Here is a 22,131-nt window from a genome sequence, read left to right on the forward strand (position 1 = left end):
AGCTATAAAAATGGTACAATGAAAATCTTCATACTCTTCCTGGGTCACCAGTTGTTAACATTTTGCCAACTTTGTGCTCTGTGTGTGTGTATGTATGAAATTTTTTCTGATTCATTAGAAACTTTGTTGAAGTCATCCTGTCACTCTTAAGTAGTTCAACATTGATTTTCTAAGAACAAAGGAATTCTATACAACCACAGCACACTCAGGAGGCTTATCAATGATATGGTCCAATCATTTATTATGCAACCATATTCTATATTTCTCAGTTCTCCCTAGAATGTCATTGTTAATTGTCCTTTATTTCCAACACAGGGTCCAGTCAAGCCTCAAGCACTTTATGTGGTCGTCACGTGGTTTTAGATTGCGTTAATCCAGAATGCTTCTCCAGTCTTCCATTTTCTTTTGTGAAATTGACAGCTTTGGAGAGTCCCTGCTGAGTTATTTGGCAGAACTGTCCCTGTGGTCAACATACATATGATAGCTTGGCTGGATCTCACCAAGAAGCGTTGGAGGTGTGGGTATGGAAAGTCCACAAATAGGGCAAAAAATGTGTTAACAGGATAGTGGTTTACTTTTGGAGAGAAGGATTTGTCTGATTGTTTCCTCATTATTTAATGTCCGATATTTCCGCAAAATGGCTACATAGGTGACACTAAGTCCTTCTCAGGTTTTATGTTATATTTATGTTCATGTGTTATGTATATATGTTATATATGTTTATCCTATGTCTATGCACTACATCAAGAGGCAATGATGTCACTTGGCTCCACAACTGATGAGGTTGAATTTGATTATTCAGTTAAAATGATGTTTGATGGATCTTTCTATAATCCTGTTTCCCAACAATTTTCATCTTGCAAATTTAGCATCCATGAATGTTTCTGACCAAAATCAATTACCACACTGATGGTTAGAAAATGGTGATTTGAGATTTCTATTGGTCCTTTTACATTTATTATTTGACTTTGTTTGTTTTTTTTAATAAATTAATTTTTTATTGGTGTTCAATTTACTAACATACAGAATAACACCCAGTGCTCATCCCGTCAAGTGCCCCCCTCATGCCTGTCACCCATTCACCCCCACTCCCCGCCCTCTGTTGACTTTGTTTTGGATAAAGAACAGCTTTCCTTTCTCCACCTAAAATAAGAAAACAAAACCTGTAATAAAACGGAATTCATGGATTCTTTAATTTAATGAGCTACATTCCTATTTTTGTTTGTCCTATATGCTCAAATGGTCCCAAATTGAGCAGTGCCAGGCATCTTCAAGTGAGCCCTGTGTTCTGTTGACATAGTAGTCACCAATTTTGGAGCTCTCTCTCTTCTTCTGGCACAAGATGTTAGGTTGTTTACCTTTTAGTTTTTTTTTTGCCAGGCCCTGCATTCAGCCATTTCTCTAAGAGTTCCTGGTTCCTTTTAATGGTATTTAGTAACCACAATGTGAGCATTAGGAGTGCTCATTGCCACAGAGACGTTGTTTCTAGCCCCTTTCAGAGGGCAGAGTCAGGAACTGCGTGTGCATGTGTGTACACATTCGTGTGTATGTTCACACTGCTGCTGACAATTCCAGTCCCTCTCTAGGGGAGAATTCCAGTTCCTTGCCTTCCTCCGCTCTGCATTAATATTCCCTGTCTCCCACAGTTAGGGCCCTGGTTCCCCAAAATATCAATATATTTATTCATTTGCTTAAAAATAGATTTTGTGGGCAGCCCCAGTGGCTCAGAGGTTTTGCACCGCCTTCATCTGGAGACCCGGGATTGAGTCCCATGTCTGGCTCCCTGCATGGAGCCTGCTTCTCCCTCTGCCTGTGTCTCTGCCTCTCTCTCTCTGTGTATGTCTCTCATGAATAAATGAATAATATCTTTAAAAAAAATAGATTTTGTAAGTTATACCAAAACAACTTACCAAGTGAAGTTCAATGTCTCATTGTAGTTCAATATCTCTTTTTTTCCCCTTAGAATATATAGCACTAAGAATGTTTTCTTCTTCGTGGTCATGTTATCCATAAGATATACCATTAAGTTTTTTTTTTTTAAATATTTTATTTACTTATTCATGAGAGACACAGAGAGAGGCAGAGAGAGAGGCAGAGACAGGAACAGCAGGCTCCATGCAAGGAGCCCGATATGGCACTCGATCCCAGGACTCTGGGATCATGCCCTGAGCCAAAGGCAGACTCAACAGCTGAGCCACCCAGGTGTCCCACCATTAGGTTTTTGGATTTTGCTTATATTTATTTTTAGATTTATCTCCTCATACTTATTGCAGGTCTTTCTTTTTTTTGAAGTGTAAAATATTAAAGTGATTTAAAAGTCTAGGCAATAGGAAAATGTATACTCAGGGAAGAGCCACTCCCTATTCCACCCCTCCACATCTCATTTTCATCCTCTTCTGAATAATGTTCTATTTATTGATCTGGATGTAGGGTTGCACAGGCTTATTATAATTTTTTTTGTAATTCATAAAGATGAACACTTACAATTTGTGCATTTTTGTATGTTTCATACCTAAATGAAAAAAGTTTAAAAAATAAACCCAATGGAATGTACCAGTCAGTATTCAATCAGCGCAGTGGAATCACAGTAAGTGTTATTGAATATGGTAATTATAATAGGAATAAGACCTTGCACAATTACGTGATGGGCACCAGCCAAGCACACCCTGCCACTAGAATGGGACCAGGAAAGGGCTGGTGAAACTTGGTAGGAAATTACCACTTCTGCTTAGCTACCAGTTCTCATCCTCAAGCAGGTGTCTGGTGGCAGCACGGGTGCTACTGCTGATAGACGGAGCTGGTGGTTGGGAAGAAAAGCTGGGATCTGCTGGTGCCTGTGTCTGTACATCCCAGCACCTAAGCACAACGACTTTCAGAGCATTCCCTTTAAGGAAACTGAGGCACCAGAACCCTGTCCTGGCCAGTCTGAGCCCTCACTCTCCAGAGCCCCTCCTGCAGGCTTCTCCATTCTGATAACCACAGCTCCTCCCCTTTTCCCTCTCAGCTCCAGGAGTTAGCGCCACTTTCTGGGGTAAGAGGTGTGCATTGCTCTGCTGCTCTCTTTCCTCACACATCCTAAGCACAACCTGACCAATTCCCCACCTTACATTCTCTCCTTGGAAATGCCCAGTGTCGCTTCTGATTTCTGACTGTACCTTCACTGGCAAATCTCTCCTGATATGTGACTCACCTTTATACTCTCTTTCCAGAGGATTTCAGCACACAGAAGTTCTTCACTTTCATGAACTAGATTGCATCCATCCTTTTCTACATTTTTCTAAAGATTTTATTTATTTATTCATGAGAGACACAGAGAGAGGCAGAGACACAGGCAGAGGGAGAAGCAGGCTCCATTCAGGGAGCCCAATGTGGGACTTGATCCCAGGACCCCAGGATCACATCCTGAGCCAAAAGCAGAGGCTCAACCACTGAGCCACCCAAGTGCCCCTTCTTTATGGTTTTTGTGTGTGTGTGTCTTAATGAAGACATTCTTTTTCTGCTTCAAATTCCTTAAAGGGTTTTTTCTCATAGTTTCTTCTAAAGTTGAAAAGATTTGTCTTTATATTGAAGTCCGCGATCCACCTGGAGTTTATTTTGGGTATGGAGATGTACTGGAAAGTGCATCCTTCCCCATGGCTCTACCTACCATGCTACCTCTCCCATATAGCAGGTTTCTTTCTATGGATGGGTCCATTTCTAGAATCTTCCTCTGGCTTTAATAGCCTTGTCTGTCTGTCCTCAGGCCAGTACTACCCTGTCTCACAGCTTTATAAGTTTCCACAGCTGATAGGGCTAGTTTCCTTGTCTACCTCATTTTCTTTTGGAAAACCCTAGCTTTCCCCAGCTCTTTCTCTTCCGACAAAACCTTTAGGACTAGCGTGTCAAGGGTGATGAGAATCATGATTGGGATTTTGATTGGAATTGCACTGAATCTATAGATGAATTTGGGAAGCATTAACATCTTTACAAAATCATTGTTTTGTCCTATCCAAAATATAGCATATTTCTTCATTCATTTAGTTTTCCTTTAATGTCTTTCAAGGAAACTTTAAAATTGTCTAAACAAAGGTTTTGGGGGCACCTGGGTGGCTCAGTTGGTTGGGAGTCTGCCCTTGCCTTAGGTAATAGTTTTGGGATCCTGGTTTGCTTCTTTCTGCCCCTCCCCTCTGCTCCTGTGCTCACATGATCTCTCTCATTTTCTCAAATGAATAAATAAAATCTTTAAAAAAAATGGTTTGGGGGCACCTTGGTGGCTCAGTTGTTGAGCATCTGCCTTTGGCTCACGTTGTGATCCAGGGGTCCTGGGATCGAGTCCCTGCAGGGAGCCTCTTCTCCCTCTGCCTATGTCTCTGCCTCTTTCTGTGTGTCTCTTATGAATAAATAAATAAATAAATAAATAAATAAATAAATAAATAAATCTATCTTTAATTTTTTTTTATTTTTTTTATTTTTTTAAAAAAATTTTTAAAAAGGTTTTGTACAACTTATATTTATTCCTAGGACCCCGTATTTTTGTTACTATTTTAAATGCTATCTTTTCAAATATTTTATTTCTAATTCTTCATTACTGGTGTATAGAAGTAGATTTGATGTTGATAATTTCATGGTTTGTCTTGACATTTATTAAACTCGGTAATTCAAATACTTTGTAGGTTATTTTCTATTGAGATAAGTATAGTATCCGTGAATAATGGGTGTTTTGTGTCTTCTATTCCATTCCCATCCCCCCTCTTTTGCCCTAATACACCATCTCTGGTTTTAGGTACAATCCTTGCCTTGTTTCCGAGTTCTCGAGAGAAGGCTTCCAATGCTGCCCCACTGCAAATCGTGATTCGTGGTGCTGTTTTTTTTTTTTTTTTAACGAACTCCTAATGGATTTTGAGAATCTTTTTTTAACAAGAGGAATTTTAGTATGAGGATTTCCCCACTTCCTTCTCTGCCTTTTCGCTTTTCAGTAAGAAGGGGGAACATCACTAAAAGAGCCAGAAGACCAGCAAGGGAGATCAGCTGGTAAGGGGCATTCTGTGGTGAACTGGCTCCTCTCTGGCAACAAAGAGGAGAGCCCCAACTAGGGGTGGAGGGTAGGGGTGGGGGGGGTGGCATGGAGGTGTTGAGTTTAAAGGAACAGACACCAAAACACCAATGGTGTTTATGTGGCTGGTGGCGCCTCAGATAATCTGGATTTACTGCATACTTAGAAGCCTTTGTGAAGTTTGCTATCTTTGCTTCCATCCAACAAATTTATCGCACACTAACTTTTATGATTAATGTTGTGGTGGGTCCTGTAGAAAGATGCAGGGACATTGCTTTTTATTTTTTCGACAAGGAGGACTTTCTACCTGGGTCGTGAACGTAAGTCACTAAACTAGATTGAAGGAATGATGGGGGGTTACTCCCCTTCCCCGGGTTTCCCTTTGTAAGTCTGTGCACTCTGAGCATTGGTTTCCTTGACGCAGACATAATACGCACTCTCACTGCCCCTTGGGCCCCTTTTGGGTGAGTGTCTTTTCTCTACACTTCTGTGATCAATGGCCTTGATCTTGACATATGCCGGCCAGTAGGAGGTTCACCACCTAGGGCAGCAGTGCTGTGCCTCAGGGCAGGGGTTCATCCAGCAGAGGCATCTCTGGTCCTGGTTCTCCAGCACCATCCCTGCTGCTCCAACTGTGCGGACCTTCTGGTGTGAGCCTCCTTAGGACAGCTGGGGTGGCTTCCTGGGCCCCAGGCTGAGGATTGTACCACTCTAGCTAAATAATTCCAGCCATTTGTCTATATTCAGTCAGGACCCTGCCAAAAACCAGGAGGTAGCTGTGGTGAGAGGACAGAGCAGAGAGATGAGGAACGAAGCCCCCACATCCATCCCGTGGTGGGACAGTAGGGTGCAGAGGGCAAGTTGTAAGTAGGTGGACTCACTGAACAGAGCAAGGAAGGCCAAAGAGGCCCAGCTCTTAGCAATGAGTTTTCAGGTAGGGCCTTCAAAGCGGTGCTAAGAAAAACAAGACTGCAAGATTGTGAGCAAAGAAGTTTCTGGGAGCCAGAGTTAGGTGGAAGTGGGAGGGGTGGAAGGGGTGGGATCTATATGGAGGAACAGGGCCAAAAGGTGCTAATATCCTGAAGGGAAACTTTCTTTATCTCCAGAGCTTTCTAAAAATTGATAGAAATTTCAGTGCACAAGGGAGGCAGGTGTTGCAACACAGGTGAAAAGATATTTATTAGACAACTAGTAAACCAGGGGGTATAGCTCAGGGGTAGAGTATCTGACTGCAGATCAAGGGGTCCCCAGTTCAAATCTGGGTGCTCCCTGGCCTGAGTTTGGCTTTTGTACTCACACCAAATGAGACCTTCAGGCTGGCACTTGGCAGATTGAGGGATGCTGTCCTTTGTGAAAGTTGCAGGAGACAGAGAGGGAGCTCTCTAAGTCATCTCCTGCACTAAGGCAGTGGAAAGTCCCAGAAGCAAAAATGTGGTTGGAATCATGACCATATTAAGATGCTATGTGGACCCAAGGTATGTCTGAACAGGAGGATTACCAGGGAAGGTGATTAAACACACACATTCCCCAGGCCCCCAATCCAGAGGGACTGGTTTACTGGTCTGAGCTGGGGCTCAAGAAGCTCTCTTTCTCAATAACACTCTTCTTTCTTTTCATCCTCCCACATCACAGAAACACTAGATGATTCTCCTGGGCTGCCACATTTAGCAACCGCTGTTCTGGAGCATTCTAAATGCCTTTCTAGGATAACATCAGTGGCTTTAGATGTCTTGGTCATGAGCTGAGGGGAGGAGGAGCTGCAGGGATGTCGGGTGGAAGGAGGTTGGGGCCGGGAAAGGACAAGGTGAGCAGGAATGGATCCAGTCTGCAGTGGAGCTGGTGTCGTGGGGTGCCTAAAAATAAACAGGGGGTGTTGATGGGGCGACCAGTTGCTTAGGAGCCAGCTAGAACAGGTGGGGGCACAGGTGGAGGCAGGGGGTCTACCTACAGATCAAGGGTCTCCCATGCAAACCCACATGCTTCCTACCGCCTCTCAGGTTTTGACTTATGAATGACTGTCTTCTCGCTGTTGGGTCCTGCAGAGTTGAGTCTTCCTGAAAGGAGAGAAGGGAGCCCAGATGGTTTTAATCTTTGCCAGAAAGCCTCTCCAGCTTCTTGGGCCTGCAAGTGAAGTTCTCCAGAACTGGCCTAGCCCCCCTGTTAACACTTACTGTTAGAGCTTTGCAGATATTACCTTTCCTGTGGTCCCACCTCCACCACCCATGAACACCTATGTGGGGGATTGTGGGGATGGAGACTCAAGTCCTCTCACCTGCACCTCATCCCTACTGAGCTTGTCATTCCTACAGAACACCTCATCCCTGCTGAGCAACTCATCCCTACTGAGCATGTCATCCCTACTGGGCACGTCATTCCTACTGAGTGTGTCATCCCTACTAAGCATCTCATCCCTACTGAGCACCTCATCCCTACTGAGCATGCAGCAGACCCCTGGGGCTCCAGTTTCTAGGCTCTGAGCTGCCTCAGCAGGGAGTGCACAGAGCAGGGGGTCTAAAGGGAGGGCGGCGAGGGAGCCCTTCAAGGAGAATGCTGACTGTCAGGAACTGGCTTATATATATGAGAGGCTTTGAGTCATTTCACTCAGGAGGCCCTGTGCCACCCTGGGGCTATACTTTTCTGCCCCCTGCATTCACATGGCGACCCCGGTTGCCTGCCTTCAACAGGGACACTGGGAGTGCACTGTGGGGCATCTGCTTTCCATCTGAACAGCAAGCAGACACAGGTAGGGCCCACTGGGGTGAGTAAGTTGTAATGTTTTCTCAGGAAGATGACCAAGGTTAGGGAGTTCTTCAATGCTGGCTGGTGGAATTTTGGAGGAAAGACCAGAAAGTAGTGGTTTCGGTTCTGTTCTAATTAGTGCTCACTTAGACTGTGTGCCAGCATCTAGATGGTGGACCAGTTGTCCCTTAAAGGCATTCACAATTCAGGTCCATATACCCACATCATGAGCATATGGCAGGGGGTGCTTCTAGCCAAGTGATTCCTGCAGGCTATATCAGACTTCAATGTGTCAGTTTACTGCTCTGTTTTATTCCACTTGAAATTCTTATTCAGGACATCAGGAGACCTCTCGCTCTATTTGACCTCTCCATAGATTCAAACACAACAATAGCTAAAAACAAAAATCTAAAGCCAGTCCTTGATAATCCCTGGCAGGTTCCACACTGCCTCTCCCCATCAAAAACAAAGGAATAATAATAGTCAATAATAGTATCATTGTAGCTACAATCTGCTTACTCACATAAAATATTAGCCTAAGAAACAAATACCATTATGTTGTAAGGAGTAAGGCAGTTTCTTTGCATATTTTGAACAGTGTGGAAGGAAGCCGGTGCCTCCTCTAGGAAGCCTCTTTGGCTCTTGCAGAGATGCAGGCAGGGGCAATCTGGGCAGGAGAAAGAGCATAAGCAAAGTGGGACATAAAGTGCCTCCAGAGATGTCCTAAGTGCCTGGGGACGAAGAGTGGATGGAGTGGGTTGGAGCTCCAAGGGGAGCAGAGCCAGAGGTCGAAGGGCTTTATATTCAAGGCTCAGCATTTGGTTTTAGTCCACTGAAACCCTCTATCTTTTCTCAGCCCTCCAGAGTTTTCTTTTACCCCTTTGCTCACTGCATCAGTTTTCATCTCTCACTGAGGTCAGGTCACTCTGCTCTGGTGGGAAGGACACTGCATTGCACCCCAGACCGCTCTACCCTTTCTCCTCCAGGGGAGCACCCAGTGGTACTAATCAACATTATATTCTCAGGGCCAAAAGGATAAACAACTCTTTTTGAGGTAAGCCAGGAGTTTCCGGGAAGCTGCACTCGTCAGGACTTTATGGTAAGAGATGGCTTGCGATGAGGGCCCTTGAGTGGGGCCAAGGGAAAAGGTGGGAGTTTGGCATGATTTGCTCATCCATCTGAGGCCGAAGTGGGCTTTGTCAAAGTTCCAACTTGTGTGGCATTTATTTGTAGGCTTTACAAATTCAGGATCTAGCAGGTGCAAAGTAATGAGAGGTTCAGAACTGTCTGTGTGGATGTTAAACAAGACTACATGAGGGGCACTTGGAATTGAAGCAGACCTCTTGGTCTTCCCTCAGCTACCACATCAGGCCCCTGGTCTGGCCCAGCCACCTTTCTTCCCCTGGAAGCTAAGACCCAGGGTCTTGTTGCTTGTCCTTTGTTCTCAGTGTGCCTTCCAGCTCACCAGCAGGCCTGCTCCATTGCTAGGCAGACTCCTTGCCAGTCACTCTCCCCACCTAGTCCCCAGGCCTTGCCTTCAGCAGGCCCTCCTCAACCCTGACCTCTGCATAGGCCAGGAGGGAGTGGGGATGGAGAAGCTAGAATTGCTTCCTCGGGGTTCATTTTGGCTCTTCTGGTTGTGGAAAATCTTAGGTATTCAAAGAAAACTAAGCAGTTGAAACATGAAATTATCATGAACTTCAGGAAAAACAGAAAGTTTTACCAGAATTCTTAGTTCCATTTAGCACTATGAACATTACTAACTAATAACAATGAAAATACTAAACATAGAAAATTACTTAACCAAAAGTCAAGATACAGTTGCAATAGAAAACTGAGAAGGGAAGAAGGCACATAAGTTATAATCTTCATCATAAAAGTAAGACAGTTGATTTCTAAACCTGATTAAGTTAGATATTACATATTATGAGATATTTATATTATTTGAAATCATGGCAGCAAATGGACTAGAAGAAACAGGCAAAATGGTAGAAGGTGGTTGCCTCTGAGTGGCAGGAAGGAGAAAGGATTGATTTTTTTGTGATAAGCTTTAAAAACAGTATCTGACTTTTAAAAATAATTGCACAAGGTATTTCAATAAAAACAAAAAATATAATATTAAAAATATCTATGTTCTGTGGGTGGCGGTGTAGCTCAGGGTGGAGATATTCACTGTAACTCAAGAGTTCCCTGGCTGGAATCCAGAGGCCCTGTGTAATCCTCATGTCTCCATGTCTCTGAGATACTTCTAGAACAACTCCTCGATCCAGATCAGGGACTGGAAATTTCACTAACCTCCCCAGCTGCCAGGTTTGATGAATGGACCCACACCCTAGAGAGACATCTTCAGATGTAAGTACTGCATGTGTTCCCAAAGAGTTTAGGCAGGATCTCTTCAAGTTGCTGTTTTGTGGTGTAGAACTAGAGAAAAGCAGACAAGTAAATCCTAAGAGGCCTTGCAGTAGTCAGTGCTTCTTCTGGCTGCTGCTATGACCACAAACTGAAGAAAAGGGGGGAGATGCAGACATGTGGAGGGGTAAGGCTGGGGACTCCAGGAACTGGACAAGGACCTCTCTGGGCTGAGTTTGTGGAGGAATAAATTGCTCATTTTATCAGCTCTCTAGAGACAAATAGAAACAATGTGTTGTAGGAGTTCTGGGTGTGACTATGAAAATAAAGGGTGCTTATTAGACACTCCTACCAAGAAGGGGGAATAGCTCAGGGGTAGAGCATTTGACTGCAGATCAAGAGGTCCCTGGTTCAAATCCAGGTGCCCCCTGCCAAGTTGTTTTTCCTATTCACAGCTGTTGCCCATATTCCAATGTCCTTTCATCCATGCTAATTATGGTCCCTCCTGAAATCAGAAGCTACAGTTTGGCCCTTGCACAACAGCAATCTGGATGGATTGCCCCTTGCATGATCGCCTATACTAATGCGCTGGGTATCCCTCCTCCTCTTGGCATCTAGCCTTTTCCCCCTCTCTCTCTATATCTCATTTCTTTAACTCTATTGGGTCTTTAAAGAGAAGGCAGGGACTCATGCTGGAAATTCTGCTGGGCTTTTCCCAGAGTAGACCAGCATAGATACAACAAACTTCCCAGAATAGGACAGTAAATGGTAACCTTAAATTATTACCCTCACCCCTCCTTCCCACCAAAAAGTTTAGCACAGTGGGGTCATGGTAAGACCTACAGAGACAAATCATAGCATACAGGTTCTCTTAATGTAGGCTAGACATTTCCCTCTGGGGACTTTTCCCACACCAGAGCTCACTTACACACTTGCTTCAACCTTCTGGGTCTACAGCCTGGCTTAGCTATTCTAACAAGGGAGATGGGAACTCTGCAGTATTGCTCCTCTAAACCCCAACTATTGGAGCTCTGCAATACTGTCTGAATTAGAGTTCATTTCTGTTTTCATTGAAAGGAGAAAGACAAGGACTGGGAGGTCTGATGGGTGGGTAGTTTTGGAGATAGTTGGGTGGGTCTTGGGCTAAACCAAAATGGCAAGGGAAGTGGGTTGGGGGATTCTTCAAGTGGCTTCTCTCTTTTCCTTGCTAATGACCCTACCAGGGACTAAGGCCTGGAAAGCTGCAAGCTGAGGGAGGATATCTTACCATGAACCAGGTCTGGCAACTTCCAGAAAGTCAGTCCTGGAAGGGGGCCATGACTTCATTTTGCAGAGCTAAGTGTTACCAAACAGATGAAAGGTATAAATTATGTAGTATCTGCAGCCTGGGGGTATAGCTCAGGGGTAGAGCATTTGACTGCAGATCAAGAAGTCCCTGGTTCAGATCCAGGTACCCCCTTATTTAGTTTGGATAGTCCTTCCCCCTGCCTCCCTAGGATGGCTCCAGATTAAGAAGGAAGGTACCAGGAGATGGTGCATAGACCATCCAGCTACACTCATTGACTCGCTGAACATCAACTATTGGTAGGTGCCAAGAACTTTGCCATGCTTTGGAGTTGTGAAGACAACTTGCATACATTTAGCAGCAACAGGTAGACATCAGAAGTTCTTGTGGGGATGTCTGATTTGATTCTAAGGGTCCCTGGGGTGAGGTAGAGAGTGTCACCCTAAATAAGTAGCTCAATCTCCCTTGCATCTATAAAATAGAGGATAATGATAGTACCACCTCATAGGGTTTGTGTGTGTGTGTGTGTGTGTGTGTGTGTGAGAGAATTTAAAGCATTTAGAACAGCACCTAGTACACAGATGTCAGTTATTATTAGCTGCAAGTGGCCCTCAGGTAAGTGAACAGATGGTGGCTGTGTGAATCCTTTCATTATCGAACTATTTTGGAGACTGTCTGCTAAAGGCAACGATTTTGGTCTTAGTGAATTATTCTTTCCAGTGGATATGAAACCTTAGGACCAATGTCCTCTGGAGAAGTTCATAAAACTAGGCCACCAGTGGCAAGGGTGGTGCTTGTCTCTGTTCCCTGTGACAGAGATGCTATGATCTGTATAAGCTGATTCCTGAGTAAGAGGGAGTTCTTGGGGCTTCTTACGCTACTTAAATTTCTTTCTAGTCTCTAAGGAACTGTTCCTACAAAGCCCAATTTATTATATATATATATATATATATATATATATATATATATATATAGAGAGAGAGAGAGAGAGAGAGAGAGAGAGAGAGAGAGATGCTACCTTCCTCAGGCCTTCTGAGTTTATTAGCTTGTGGGAATAAAGGCTGATGTCTCAAACAGATCCCCTGCCCACCTAAGAGAGCCGTGAAATTGGAAGAAAAGTCACCTGGTTGGTGCTGAAGAAGCCCATGGGCTCCTGAGTCATATAAGGACTTAGAGTTGGAACCTTGCCTCGGTCCAGAAAGTTCCTGATCTCAACCATTCACCCTCTTACGGAGGGAGAGGGATCTTGACATTTACCAATAGTTCAATGAATAGAATTGAGAGTGAGTAGTGGGCATGGAGATGTGAGCAGAGACCTCTTCACCCACTGTGGTGTACTAGATCTAAGCTGTTATGTAGCCTGTCACCCCACAGAGGAATGAACGTATCTTCCCAACAAGTGTCTTTCCTGTGTTGAAGCCACACTTGTGATTGTGCCATCCTGAATCAGTAGGGTTGGCCCGTAGACAGCAGGCAGCCGGCCCACTGAAAATGCATTCATTATTTGTCTTTCTGCTGCACGTACTCCCCGTCATCCCTGCCCGCCCCCCTGCCAGGCCACCTGGGAGGCCTCTGGTAGCAGTCCTGCAGCCTCCCCTCCCCCATCAGTCACACTCCCCGGGGCAGGGCAAAACCCCAGAGAGCAATCTGGCCTCTCAATTGAATTCCTCAAATACTTAATGCTGAGCTAGAGGCCAGGCCTGGGGTTCCGGAGGTGAGTAAAATCTAGTCAGATATTTTCTTCGACCCTTCCCCTTTTCAGAGGCTCTCCTTCTTGGGAAGAGTGATTTGCAACATAAAATATATATATTAGAAAGGAGCCTGGCCAGTCCGGGCTGACTCCATGAGGGCTCTGCAGAGATGGTGGGGTCAGTTGAGTCTGGAAGGTGAATGTCAGGCAGTTTGTGGAAAGCACATATACAAAGAAACAAAGATGCCATGGTTTTGGAGTGCTTTCTGGATCAAAAAGGTATGTATGGTGCATGTTTGTAAGTACCTGTATGTCATCGTGGATACACATGTGTGTGACCATGCGTGCAGGGATGTGTGTGTGTGTGTGTGTGTGTGTCTGGAGGAAGTTGGAAATGTGTGTGTGTGTGTGTGTGTGTGTGTGTGTGTGTGTACACTATGACTATGCAAGGGACAGGGTGGAGGGCGTGTGACCGTGACCTTATGTCAGAGGCAGACCTTCAACAGAGGAGAGTCTGTTTGTAAGAGAGGTTTTGGAATTCAGACTTTGTTCTGTGGGTCGCAGGGAGTCCTGCAGGCTGCAAAGAAGCAGCAAGAACCATCACTTTATCTCATGATGTCACTTAGGAGACATTAGCAAGAATGTTTACATGACTGAATTTGCCAAGACTCTTCCTTAACTGGTATTATTTTTTGAGCACCTACTGTGTGCTGGAACCATGCCTGGCAGTTTTATCTGAAGTTAACCATATTTGTCACAAGAAACGTATTCCTGATTAAGACCAGGAAACTGAAGCTAATAAAGATCTTGCCCAGTGGCACAGATGGAATAAGGAAGCAGATGCAGAGGAGCAAAGGAATTCCAGAGAAACCTTCAGGAGCAATTATACAGGACCTGGTGACTGATGAGATGTACAGGATGAGGAGCAGTGTGAGAAAGCAGAGTTGGATAATGAGGATGACTTTTGTCCAGAGAGAAATACAGAATAGCTACAGGGAAGGTGGGAGACCTAATCTAATTTAGGCTAGAGATCGGAGTGGGCTTTTGGCAAGGGGGAAGGAGCAAGACTGAGAAAGAACGGAGTCAGCTTCAGTCGTGGGCACCAGGGTAGAGAAGGAGTCGTTTACTTGGAATGGACGCGGGGCGTGTTTTCTTTGAGAAGAATGGGAAAGGAGAGAGGGGTCTCTGAGGTGTGGCTGCTTCTGTCCTGTCTGTTAAGCAGGGGTAGGGTCTCTGCTGGAGTGAGGGGACAGATGGGGGAGAGGCATGTCCTTGATGAGCCTGTGATCCAAAGGAGTCAGAGAATCTGCTGTGGAGAGGGATGTAGCTTTATTGGAGCTGGGATCGGGTTTTGCTCCTCCATGAGTCCACCTTTTGTGGACACTGAGAAAACTGCTGTTCCCTAGAGACTCTTGTCCCCACCCAGGTCAGCACAGGAAAAGAGCTAATGATTTTATTCCCGATCTCCCAGTTTTTTTTTTTATTCTAGGCAAATGCCAGCCCAAGGAATCTAGGTCACTCTTAATAGCAGACAAGTTGCTGGTTCCCTTGTATACACTCTGGGTCCAGGATCTGTTAGACCCACACTAACCATCTTTTGTGTGATCCTATCCTAAGAGAAATCTGTTAGCTCCCTGGACTCTTCATGGATTTCTACCAGTTCCATTCCAGGGTGCAGGGATCTCATCTCTCAACCCCTGGGGTCTCTTCCTATAGTTACCAAAAGAAGACAGTGAAGGAGCGTAAAAGAACTTAGAAGTTTCAGGACAAAGAAGGTGGCCAAAATATTACCAGTGTTAACATTAAATATAAATGTATAAAATGGCACAGTAAAAAGACAAAGAATATAACTGGATCAAAAAACAACAACAACCACCATAGGTCGTTCCTGAGAGATAGGTAGAAAACAGAAGGATGTAAAAATATTAAAAATAAAAGGACAGAAAGAGATGTAACTATGGCAACTATATATCATGTAACTGTATTAATACCAGACAAAATTGTTTTTGAGGCAAAAATCATTACCAGGGATAAAGACCATAATTTTGTATTGATAAAAAATCCAATTTACCAGTTGAGTACCACAATTCTAAATTTGATGCACCTAATAACAAAGCCTCAAAACATATTAAGCAGAAATTAACAGATTAAAAAAGGAGAAACGGGAAAACTTCCAACTGTGCAAGAGATCTTTAAAGCCCTCTTTTGTGAATTGAAAGGACAAGCAGAGATATATCAGAAAGATATAAAAGATCTGAACAACATGATTGACAAACAGGGCCTAATTAACACATAAAGAACCTACACTCAGCAATTACAGAACTTACACTCCCCCGCCCCCCAGTCATTCATGGAACATTCACACAAATTATTCATATTCTGAACATAAAGCGAGTCTTAACAAATTCCAAAGCAATTCAATCAAATGAATATGTATTCTGACTGAAATAAAATTAAGTTAAAATTCAAGTAACAACAAATAATGAGAAAACCTAACAAATCATTGGAAAACCCCCATCTTCTTGGAAATTAGAAACTATACTTCTAAATAATCCAGGGGTCAAAAAAGGCAAAAAAATTGCAGTTGAGTTGGAAATCAGAAAATATTTGAACTACACGATAGTGAAAGTATCAGATACTGAAACTTGTCAGTTGCCACCAGGGCAGTGTGCAGAGGGCAATTTAAAGCCTTCCTGCATTCACAGTATTACGAAGAGATAAGGTGAAAGTTAACTAACTCTGCAACTATCCCAGAAAAGATATAAAAGGGACAGTGGGCATGCTTGGGTGGCTCAGTTAGTGGAGTGACTGATCCTGATTTTGGCTCCGGTCATGATTTCAGGGTCATGAGATCCAGCTCCATGCCCGACTTATGTGCTGGTGGGCATGGAGTCTGCTTGGGATTCTCTCTCTCTGCACCCACCAGCCCCTTCTACATTTTTTTTTTAATTTAAAAATGAAAAGGATTATAGAGTAAAGCCAAAGGAAAAACAAAGAAGCAAGTAATAAAGATGAATTAATGAAGGCATAAATAGATTTTTTCATTTGTTTTTATAAATTGATTATATAGAACACAAACATACAAGAGATATGTATGACCAATGAGGCAAAAGTTGTTCTTTGAAACAAATAATAAAAATGATAACCCAGACAAGACCAAGGAAAAAGAGAAAACACTAATAACTGATATAAGAAATATTCGAAAGAATACTTCATTACAATTTTAAAAAGATCATAGGATTATATTATGAATGACTTTGTGCCAATAAAATAGAATATTCAGATGGCATGGAAAATTTTCTAGGACAATATAACTTACACAAATAGAGTGAGCAAGCTTAGCAGGACTGAGCTGGGTCAGTGGAAAAATCCAAGATTTTAACTGTTAGAGATGTCAGTACACCAACTTCCTACCCAATGAATGGTAAAGCTCTTCACTCTACTGTCTTCCAACCAAGATCATTTCCTTTACCAAAACGTCCACTCTTACATGGTCCCTCCAAACTTCCTTGTAAATACATGATATATGTATAACTGATGGGTTCATATCCAAAACATATTAAGAACTTGGGCAAAAGAATAAGAAAAATACAGACAACCCAACAGAAAAATGAACAAGAGATTTGAACAGGCCCTTCACAAAAGGAGAGACCCAAATGACCATAGGGATTCAAGAAGAAACTCAAACTTCCTTAGTCTTTGGGGAGATGCCATTTAAGCCACAATGAGATAGCACTATATCCTCACCAGGACAGTTAAAATGGAGAAGGCTGATGGTACTGAGCATTGTGAGGATGTGGAGCAGTAGTATCTCTCCTACTTTGCTGGTGGTAGTGCAATTTGATATAACTACTTCAGAAAATGGTCTGGCATTATCATCAGAGTTGAAAATGTGAACCCTCTCTTATTCAACAAAAATATTCCAAGCTATAGACTTTAGAGTGCACATGTACATATAAGAATGTTCATTCCAGGGATGCCTGGGTGGCTCAGTGTTTGAGCCTTTGGCTCAGGTCATGATCCCGGGGTCTTGGGATTAGGTCCCTGCATCAGGCTCTCCCCATGGGGAGCCTGCTTCTCCCACTGCCTGTGTCTCTGCCTCTCTCTGGGTCTCTCGTGAATAAATAAATTAAAAAAAAAGTTCACACCAGCATTTCTCTTAATAGCTCCCAACTGGAAACAGTATCCATTAGCAGTAGAATAGATAAATAAATCATGGTATAGTCATGCAATGGAATGCTAAACAGGAATTAAAAAGAACACATTAGTGTTAGAGTGGACAAACATGAATAAATCTTAGAAATATGAGGTTGAATGAAAGAAGCCAGACTCAAAAGAATAAATCCAAGAACAGGCAAAAGTAATCCATGGTGATAGAATGCTGGTTATCCTTGGGGAGAGGAGGGCAATTGGAAAGGGGTGCTAGGGAACCCTAGGAGGTGCTTAAATTTTCTGTGTCTTGATTTGGGTGATGGTTTTGGGTGTGTGTATATGTAAACATTCATTGAGCTATACATTTAAGATTTGTGTACTTTGTGTACAAATTCTTCAATAGAAAGTAAGTAAAAAAAACAAATTAATTACATCTTCCATTTCGAGAACGTCTTATCTGATTAATTTTTCAAAGATACGTGATCATGTCTGAGTCTTTTGCTCTGCAATCTGGATTCCATGTCTCTCTTTTAAGACACTCCTTGATTTATTCAAATAATTGCATAGGTGGAGTTTTTGCAGGTCCATTCCAATGTTTACTATTTCCGTTGACTCTCATGAATGTTAGCTAGTTTTCTTGTGCATTTTTAAATTTGTTCAGCAAACAGTGACATAGAGCTTCCTGTGTGCCAGTCCTGGTTCAAGTGTTTTATCTGGATTAACTGATCGAATCTCTACACCAGTTCATCAACTATATGGTATTATCATTTTACAGCTTATGTGGCAGAGGCATAGAGAGGGGAAGAAAGCGGAGAGAGGTCTCACAGCTGGGGCAGGTCTTGGATCCAGGCTCTCTGCCTTCTGAGTCTACCTTGTGGGCCTCCATACTACCCTGCTTCTCTCACACTTAGATTTGTTAAAAACCTGACCCAGGGGAGTTCTAGGAAGTTTGTTTCCTGGTGCATTTCTTCAGGGAGGATTTACATTTGACTAGGAGCCTGGGGCACCAGTCACCTGAGTCCAACATGAATTAAAATAACTGCCTGCAGCTTTTCAGACCAGATGAAGGGTGTACACTTGCTCTTTAAGAGCTTAGCCCCTCCTAAGTGCTGTCTTTAGGCAAGCCTGTTTCTTTTCTGATTGCCCACCACATGTCGGGGTTGAGGCTTCATCTCCGGAATGGCCCCCCACCCCTGTACCACTGACACTGCAGGCCACCGTAATCTAGAGATGTCCACGTGTCCTACTACATCGGTGCTCACTTCTGGGGCTCTTGCTGGCACCCAATCTCTGCCCTCTGGGGAGTTCTGTGCTCTTGCAGGCCTCCTTTCCATTTGACCTGGCAGTCCACCCTCTTTGTCAGAAACAAGAAATCCTGAGGTTTAGCATCATGGTAGAAATCAGCGTAGAGATGAGAGTTTCTGCAGCCTCCTGGCCAGGAGAGGAAAAGAGAAGCTTCGAACTGGCTTCCGAGGAGATTGCCAGGGCTCCAAGGGAAAGGCTGGTGGGTAAGAGGGGGAAATGCCCATAGTAGGGAGAGATGGTTTGCAGAAGAGAACGTTTGCCACCTCCTGTGACAGCAGGGGGAGCAGGGACTTGGCAAGGCTGGAGATGAAAAGGTGCTAATCAAAGATAAGTTCATCTTTCAGATGTGATGGGGGCATTGCCCACAGATAAGAACCCCTCTGGGTCAAATGGGGTTCTTCTCTAGTAACATTTCTTGGTCCTCGAATTATGTTAGCACAGGTCTGTTCGTGCTCTTGGGGATTCCTAAATCTACTCAACCATCTACTTCTGATGACTTCTTGAAGTAGATCATTCTCTGTCTAATTAGCGGGAGAAATGGAAGTTGGGAGGATCATCTTGTGTCCCAACTTGTGGATTAGTAGAAAGTACCCTGAACTGAATGTCAGGTCGTAAGGGTGGTGAGGGTCAGGCCCTCATTCAGTAGGTTTGGATAGATACTCAATCACATCAAGTTTCTGGGTTTCAGGTTCTCACCATGATGGGCATGACATTTGCCTCTGCAGGCATTCTAACAGCCAGTGTCGAAGCTTCTCCAGGCTGCTGCCCACCCCTAGGGGCTCCAGGCTGCTGCCAACCCCACAGGCTGAGGGGCTTTTGAGGAGGGAGCCTGTTGCTTGCTATGCAGCACGTTGGTGAGTTTTCACCGAAGCAGGCCTGGCAGTTCCCGAGAGAGGTCCTTCCTGAAGTGGTTACTCATCACTTTACAGGTAGGCTGGGTGTGGCTGCACAGATGAAGAATATTAATTAAATCGTACCATAGCAGAAGGGGGTATAGCTCAGGGGTAGAGCATTTGACTGCAGATCAAGAGGTCCCCAGTTCAAATCTGGGTGCCCCCTACTTATTCCTCATTTAAATGGATGCTGTGTTTTTTTAAACTTCTTCCTTATTAGACATTGACCTAAAGTTGTCTTTCCCCCACTGGAACCAGCAAAGCACTGAGATCTGGGGCTCAGGGAGGGGGCCCTCTCTACCTGCTCAAGTGCACACTGAGGCCCTGTTCAAGACCATTGTATGTCTTGTTCAAGCTCCACAAGTAAACTTCTGCATAAGGGACCAGTGAATTCCATCACTCATCTCAGAACTAGGGAGCATAATGACTTTGCATGGTTTGGAGGACAAGCAGCTGAGTGTGTTGTAGACAGACTCAGAGTTCAAGGAGTTCCAAGATCCGGCGTGGAATTCAGAAGCGAGAGTCATTGATTTCTATCCCGCCTCACACCTTTATGACCTTTCTCCTGACTCCCTAAAATACATTTTACCACCCTCCGGGCTTAGATCAACAACAGATCTACACTCTAGATAGTTCTCATAATGAAGTATTTGGCAGCAAGGAAGCCTCAATCTCTATTACACGGGGCGTCAGGAAAGTGCCACAGAGAAGTGGCCATTGAGGGCTCCACAGTGGGACCCTGCCTAACTCAGGATGCTGGTCCAGAGCCAGCAGGTGGCAACGAGTCTCTGTCCTCTGTCCTCTGAGTTCTGTTATCAGCACATGAGTACCTGAGAAAACAGAACTCCTTTTATCTTCGGGGATGCCCTTGGAGTTTCCCTTTCCTTGGAGCTAATTCCTTTTTGTTAATGAGAGACTTGAATTTCTTAATTAGTGCTTGCTTATTTTTCCAGTTTCATAAACACTGGGAACTTTGGCCGAGAGCTGGGTGGCTTGTCCTTTTCCTGTCCCTGCCCTCTCACGACACCTTCTGATGTTGGACCTCTCTTGGTGGTTTATTTCCTCCTCCTCCCTGAGGGGCCCGCTGGGATTGTGCAGGCGCTGCCTCTCTTTCTTACTCTTCTGGAGTATTCCCTAGGGACCCCTGCCCCCTGACTTTATGGGGCCGTGTGGATTTTCATCACTGAGCTGGGGCCGATCCCTTCCTTGACTATCTTGCTCCAACTGTGAATATAAAAACCTTTCTCGGGATCCCTGGGTGGCGCAGCGGTTTGGCGCCTGTCTTTGGCCCAGGGCGCGATCCTGGAGACCCGGGATCGAATCCCACATCGGGCTCCCGGTGCATGGAGCCTGCTTCTCCCTCTGCCTGTGTCTCTGCCTCTCTCTCTCTCTCTCTCTCTCTCTCTGTGACTATCATAAATAAATAAAAATTAAAAAAAAAATAAATAAAAAAAAAATAAAAACCTTTCTCACCTTTGGAACTGTCTGTCACCCTTTGGTTCTGTTGAGTCTCTGAGGACCTAGGAGGTGAGCATTCCTCTCATTATTTTCAGACTCCTCATGGTCTACACATCATCAGGAGCCCCCTTGGTGCCCCCTTGGCACCAGAGCCTTGAGTCCGAGAGGCCTCTGGGCAGGCTGAGAGGTCAGGGTGGAGTAGGCAGGTGTGGAAGAGGGCAGCGTGTGGCTGAGGGGCCAGGTGATGCTGGGGTCTGGGGAGGGCAATGGGCTGGCCCTTTGAGCTCAGACCAACCAAGGACATCGTGCATCCCAGCTGGGTGTTCAGTGCACCACCGGTGTGTGAAACCACAGCGCAGTGCTGGAGGGCAGGTGGCAGGAAAACCCACAGAATTGACAAATGTCTGCAAACATTGCCGCAGATGTGAGGGGAAGGACAGACTAGGGGGGCTTCGGGTTTGGGGCTGGCTGAGGTCCAGGGAAGGCAGGAAAGGAAAGAATACTCATAGCACTTTCTCTCAGTTATTCTTAACCACTCAGTTACCTGGAAGGCTGGGATGTGTAAACATTTGGGTTATTACATGTGTAAATTGGAAAATAAAAGAATCCCCTCGTTGGCAGTAGCTGTTTGGTTTATTTTCTCCCATAGGAGATGAGATGATATATGTATTTTATAGATATGTTGTCTATAGCATATAAATACATATAAAAATTTATATTTATTTATTAAAGATTTATTTATTTATTTTTATTTATGATAGACACAGAGAGAAAGAGGCAGAGACACAGGAGGAGGGAGAAGCAGGCTCCATGCCAGGAGCCTGATGTGGGACTCGATCCTGGGACTCCAGGATCGCACCCTGGGCCAAAGGCAGGCGCCAAACCGCTGAGCCACCCAAGGATCCCCTATATTTAAATATATATTTTAGGGGTACCCAGTTGGTGCAGTCGGTTGGGCATCTGACTTGGTTTTGGCTCAAGCTGTGACCTCTGGATGGGGTGATCAGTCCCCGATCAATCAGGCTCTGCACTCAGCACGGAGTCAGCTTAGGATTCCCTCTCCTTCTGCCCCTCCTCACCTTTCTCTCTCTGTCTCTCTCTCAAAAAAATTTATATATATATAAAAATTTAATGTTTATACATTAATGCCTTTGTATGTGTGTATAATCTTTTTTTTATTATGTAATCATATGCATACATGGTGTCTTTTTGAAAGCCCAAATGAGTT

At 44.3% G+C, this 22,131-nt stretch overlaps 4 non-coding genes across 4 annotated transcripts; all 4 read left to right on the top strand.

Moving 5' to 3' along the window:
* Positions 1-6,231: 6,231 nt before the first annotated feature.
* Positions 6,232-6,303, top strand: TRNAC-GCA (transfer RNA cysteine (anticodon GCA)). The gene has a single exon. It is a non-coding gene; the product is annotated as a tRNA-Cys (tRNA).
* Positions 6,304-10,478: 4,175 nt separating this feature from the next.
* Positions 10,479-10,550, top strand: TRNAC-GCA (transfer RNA cysteine (anticodon GCA)). Its single transcript has one exon. It is a non-coding gene; the product is annotated as a tRNA-Cys (tRNA).
* A 957-nt stretch (positions 10,551-11,507) lies between these two features.
* TRNAC-GCA (transfer RNA cysteine (anticodon GCA)) lies at positions 11,508-11,579 on the top strand. Its single transcript has one exon. It is a non-coding gene; the product is annotated as a tRNA-Cys (tRNA).
* A 7,960-nt stretch (positions 11,580-19,539) lies between these two features.
* Positions 19,540-19,611, top strand: TRNAC-GCA (transfer RNA cysteine (anticodon GCA)). Its single transcript has one exon. It is a non-coding gene; the product is annotated as a tRNA-Cys (tRNA).
* The last annotated feature ends 2,520 nt before the right edge of the window (positions 19,612-22,131 follow it).

The sequence above is a fragment of the Vulpes vulpes genome, chromosome 7 (assembly GCF_048418805.1).
Source record: "Vulpes vulpes isolate BD-2025 chromosome 7, VulVul3, whole genome shotgun sequence".
In the NCBI taxonomy this organism is placed as follows: Eukaryota; Metazoa; Chordata; class Mammalia; order Carnivora; family Canidae; genus Vulpes; species Vulpes vulpes.